General features: G+C 35.7%; 1 long non-coding RNA gene across 1 annotated transcript in view; it reads right to left on the bottom strand.

Moving 5' to 3' along the window:
• Positions 1 to 2,734: 2,734 nt before the first annotated feature.
• Positions 2,735 to 5,523, bottom strand: part of LOC139137629 (uncharacterized) — a 3,611-nt gene continuing 822 nt past the window's right edge. The window contains exon 3 of the long non-coding RNA XR_011553424.1: positions 2,735 to 3,920. This is a non-coding gene — a long non-coding RNA (uncharacterized lncRNA). The remainder of the gene's footprint in view (positions 3,921 to 5,523) is intronic.

Genomic DNA, 5,523 nt, shown 5'->3' with positions numbered 1-5,523 from the left:
CGTTCACCTTGATATGACCTTGATATTACCACTGTTACTATTCTTTTCACAGAGTGCGAGTGGTCGTGGATGAATTAGTAACGCATGCTGGACCTCGAACCTGCGTCTGTACGGCGCTTATCTGACAAATCGTGCTTCTCTGACAAAACGTTCTTATCTGACAAAACGTGATTATCTGACAAAAATAACTAATTACTGCTTGTAGCCATACTCATTTGTGCAAAGTATTCCCCCACACAATACTTCGCCTGTCAAAACACACAAGTGAAATCTTAATTAAAGCAGTCTAAAATCACAAACATCACAAAATGGCCATATAATAGTTAAAAAATACAGTAAATTTCATTGATTGCGTAAAATCACCGAGCCCCTCAATTAATCACTATGTACCCATCGATTAACATATAGGCCTAGTGGCTATCTTAAAGGGTACAGGAGAGGGCCCGAGGTCACATGAGGTCGCCTGGTGTCACTGTGGAGGGAGCATCAAAATCAACACAATGACGAAAGTTCGGGAGAGTACTTCTTGTTTTCTTTTGTTTTACACCACCTTCCTGCCATTTGAGTACATAAATTATACTCAATAAACATGCAAGTGAGTGATAAGGGATGGACCATTAGATCTTGGGAGAGGGGTGTCAAAAACAGAAAAAAAAATTTCAGAGCAGAAAGTTAGGAAAAAAAATCTTCAAACTAGTTTGCAAAATAAAGAAAAAATAATAAGAATACAAATTTGTTAAAAAAAAAATTCAAAAATCTTTAAAATCTTGAATTTTTTTAGATTTTACCGACAGGAAGCAGCTTTCTATATTTTTAGTACATCCTCCAGGAACAGTTTTAATTTTATTGTATACATTTAGAGTGACTGTATCCCTTTACTGGAAGTTGTGATCATCTTATCTTATCAGGACTTTTGTATTTTGATCACTTGAAAATTATAAAATTATAGAGCCTGTTTTCTACTTGTTTCCTGCGTACAAACCAAGCAAGTACTTTAGGTAAAACATTGAAACTATGGTATGGTTGTCAAGACAGAAAGTTATATTTGCCTTTTAAGATCAAGGTGAAAAGATACAGGCCACATCAGGTTATTTTTTCACAGCATTTTATTGAAATTATGAATGCAAGAATGGGTGAACAAGTAGAAACACGTCAATAATGATAAAAAACATATCAAGTCATGTATTATTTTGCTTTTAAAAGGGCATAGAGGGTTGATCATGGCCATGGCATAAAGTGAACTTTATTGTTGGTATTATGTTTTGAAAATGTGGTGACCCCCCTTTTTCTACCAGTGAAAAAGCGATGACCCCCTCCTTCGCGGATTCCAAAATTACGATGACCCCCATGATTTTGCCGCCCCCGGTCGTAAAACTGAACGGTCCCTAGACTGTCCCGACTTGCCTGGCTTTTCTCGGCAGCAGTAACCGGCTGGCCAAGAGCTAGCCTACCACCTAGCGTGACAGTCTGCCGTAGTTCATTCCTCCAATTTATTGTGTTTTGACATTCAGCGCCTACATGCCCATAGACTTGGAGCAAGTCTACAGATGGACGTACTTCACGTGAAATGAACGCAGCGAACATAGCTGAATCAAGGTGTTGTCAACACTGCCAGGCGTAACTACCAGCTGAGTAGCGGTAACTGATAGCTAGGCAGCATTATCAGTCGGTCACAAATCAACTCTGCAAAAGTTGAAACATCGTCTAATAGTCGAAACAACACCACACTACACATGTTCTCAACGTATGTCTGTTTTTTCTTAAATAATTAATTATGCAAATGAGCACAACATGTGCAAGCCACAACCACTACAAACCGATCATCAATTCTTGCCGTTCTTAAGTCTATTTACCAGATTTGATTCTGATCCAATAAGCCGTTCTTCGGATATAGTGCCAACAGACAGACAGATACATTGCTGCGCCATTAGCTCACGTGTGTGAACACATGAGAATGAGAGACGACAGATACTATACATTTTGTCTAATTTACTGAAGTCCTACTTCTATTACATACAGTAAACAACAACAACAACAACATAACATCAATCATTTCATAACCGAACTTACAGAGAAATACTATTAATTACAAGCGACTAATCACACATGCATTGATTCACAAAATTAGTAAATTTATATCAAGTTAAAACAATGACAATTTCAGATTTCTGGACACGGTCTTTGATAGTTTTCCTTTCCAATTTCAACACATCACTTCATCAATTGAGAACAGAGTATCTTACAAGCCCTCTGTGATTGATCTTGTTCTTACAATTTGATCACTAACGATGTCGAGGAAGCTGAAATACTTGCAGATTACGTCTCAACTGTATTTACAAAAGAACCAGTTGGTACTTGGACTATACCGAAAATCATTGAACTCTCTTCATTAATGGATCCAACTTCAACGAAGCAGATGTGCTGAAGTTACTTGAAAAGATTAACATTTAAAAGTCACCTGGTCTAGACGAAACGCATCTAAGAATTTTAGCAGAGCCAATGGTAGTGCACATGATCTTTTAACACTTCTATTCAAAGAAACAATCATACTACGAGCCATACCATATGATTGGAAATAGGCCAATAAACCTGCACTACATAAAAAAGGAATAAATGATTGCAGGCAAAATGAGACTACTCATGCTTATTATCATAGTGTGTACGCACATGGAATCCTTGATTCGTAATTGTGAAATTGAATACCTTAAAAAGAAGAAATTATCGGGGACCAAAATTTTGGCCCATAAAAAGGGCGCAGACAGTTTGGATTTATTAATGGGAGGCGATCCACTGTTCTGAAGGTGATACAAAAGTGTTTACATGTATTTTCAAAGAAGAAGACTGCGACTATTTACAGAAAGATTAGAAGCTGTGCAACTGGACTCAAAATTCACTTTTAAAATGTGACCCAGGCAATGTGTCTGCATGAGAGTTGAAAATCTGATCTAGATAGGAAAGACTAAACCATGGAAGAAGATAACATATACTGAAGAGTACATTAAGTAGAAAAGATGTGATGAAAACCTTACTTTTCACAACGTCTTAGCAACAAACTCAAAAGGTAAACTCAGTCATTGGACTTGGGAAAACATATAAACACTTAGATAAAGAGTCTGTTTATTGCTATATAAGCCCCTTAAGATCTCACGTTAAATATGTAACCAAGCATGGACACTTATTCTTAAGGAAAATGAAATAGAGTTGGAAAATGTTAAATACAGAGACAGATAATAACTACCGGGCTTCAGAGATCTCTCCTATGAAGACAAACTACGGAAACTAAATCACACTATACTGAAATATATGCATGTGAGAGGAAACATGATAAGGTTGTATGATATTTAAACAGGGAAATATATGTCAGCGAAGTTTCAAACTGTATTAAACAATGCAGACCAATATATGATACCATAGGGCACCAGTATAAAATTGGTAAAAAATCTACCAGACATTATTAGGAAGTACTAATCTATCCACAAACGTTGATTTATGGAATAGTCCGCCAAATATCAAAAACAACAGTACTCAAGCAATTGAAAAATTGACTAGATAAAAGGTGGAAGGATAAACCATCTAAATTAAGATGAAAATGAATCTACTCCTGGACTACATTATACAGAACTGACATAAGAGGCAAACAAGGCCTTAAATCAGAACATGGCATGTGAACATATAAACCTGTATAATCTTAAATGTCTGATGTCAAAAGATCTTATGAAAAGAGCACAATGAAGAAATTCTGTGTAAAGTTTCATAGCTGGAATTACGCGAGCTGATTTATTTGATAAATGGTAATTGGGACCTTTGTTGGTTGCTTGTATGATTCATTACCATTTAAAAACAATTGCAATGAATCAATGATAATACGAACTTCTACGAGCTCCCTAGAAGGAGTGGTTCTTGGTCCAAACCAGATTCACCTGTAAGGTATAAAAGAAAATGATTGGAAACCCGAGCATTCAAAGAATTATTGAAGATTGCACGCATTATCAGAATGAGGAAGGAATTTTCCAAAAGCTATAAAAAAGTTTTTTTAGTTGGAATGCGTCTTGGGAAACAGATATTTGGACTCTCAAACTTTTACAATTCCTTTCTAATCTACAACTTGTTAGGGTTCATTTTGAAGCTTTTGGTGTAAGAAAACTTTTCACTGTCTTAGTTTTTCAAAGATCAAACATTTTATTTTTCTCGACAGAGTTAACACAGGGATGGCTACCATTTTGAATTTAAAATAAAAAAAAATCTTTGGTACTTTGTTTGTCTGGTACCCAAATTTGCACGGTGACCCCGAGTTTCATTCTTGGTTTTGATAGAGAATGATTGAAAGATTCCTTGAGGAAAGTTTGAGCAAAAGTCTAAGTCTTTCACACTCGACTCGCATACTATCTTAAATAAATAACCATGTATATTAGAAAACATCAATCATCGCTTTCAAATATACGGGACGATAATGATATTATTATTATTAATCTTTATTTCAGGCCATGAATGCCCATAAAATAAATAATAGAAGCAAAAAAAATACATAGAAGTTAAAAAGAGCAAAACCTTAATAAAGAACCTTTCTACAATGTTTCCAAAAGCTGAATGAAAATACGAATCAGACTCTACACAGGTACGGATAACTGGGTTTTCACTCACGGACAGACGCTTACAAAATGCGAACAGCAGTCTTCGTGAAGGGAAGCAAAATTAAAGATGTTCTTGGTCACAAAATTGTGACCAAGAATGCAGTCTCTTCACAAAAAGTACCTCACCCACAACATTACTTTTAAAGAATTTGAACACCAGGGAGGTTTAAACTCCATGAAGATCGAACACTTATGGAGGATCAATGTCTGAAATGGCAGTGAAAACCTGAAGAGACAGACACTTTCTGTCATCAACTATTTAAAGTCGGATTGGAATAATAATGATGTTCAGTAGGGTTTAAGTTATAAAATAATAATAATAACACAAAAAATTAAAATGGTGTCAAAATTATACACTGCATGAAAACCCTATAATACTTACTGTATTAGCATGGATTATTGCCTGTATTTTAGCTGAAGAGTGCATATACAGATGAATACAGTCAAGAATCCATTTTTTGTATTCAGCTAGCTTGTATTCATGTGGATTCATGTGAATTCACGTGTATTATACTATAATACAGGCAACTCATTAATGTGAATTATCTGAATATTGGGTTTCATGCAGTGATACAAGCTGTAAAAGTATGTACAGACTAATGGTGAAGATTAATAATGTACCCTCGTTGGTTGGAAATCATTGGTTCAAATCAACGCATGCTGTCATGATCTGGGCTCAAAACCCACAGGTCAGTCCTATTAATATTTTATTGCAATAAACTTCCCGGGTGTGCTTTGGTCCTCAAGACTTTCTCTTTAAACGTTAATTTTGACCTTTTTCATTTGCCTAGTCTGCGGTGCCATTGTATCAGAATTTTCTACTACATAGTGTAATTTGACATTTTTTGTGCCTCGAGCACAGTTCTCAAGACATTGGACGCATAACAAGTGT

Source organism: Ptychodera flava, chromosome 7 (assembly GCF_041260155.1).
Source record: "Ptychodera flava strain L36383 chromosome 7, AS_Pfla_20210202, whole genome shotgun sequence".
Classification (NCBI taxonomy): Eukaryota; Metazoa; Hemichordata; class Enteropneusta; family Ptychoderidae; genus Ptychodera; species Ptychodera flava.
This window is presented reverse-complemented; position numbering and strand designations above follow the sequence as displayed.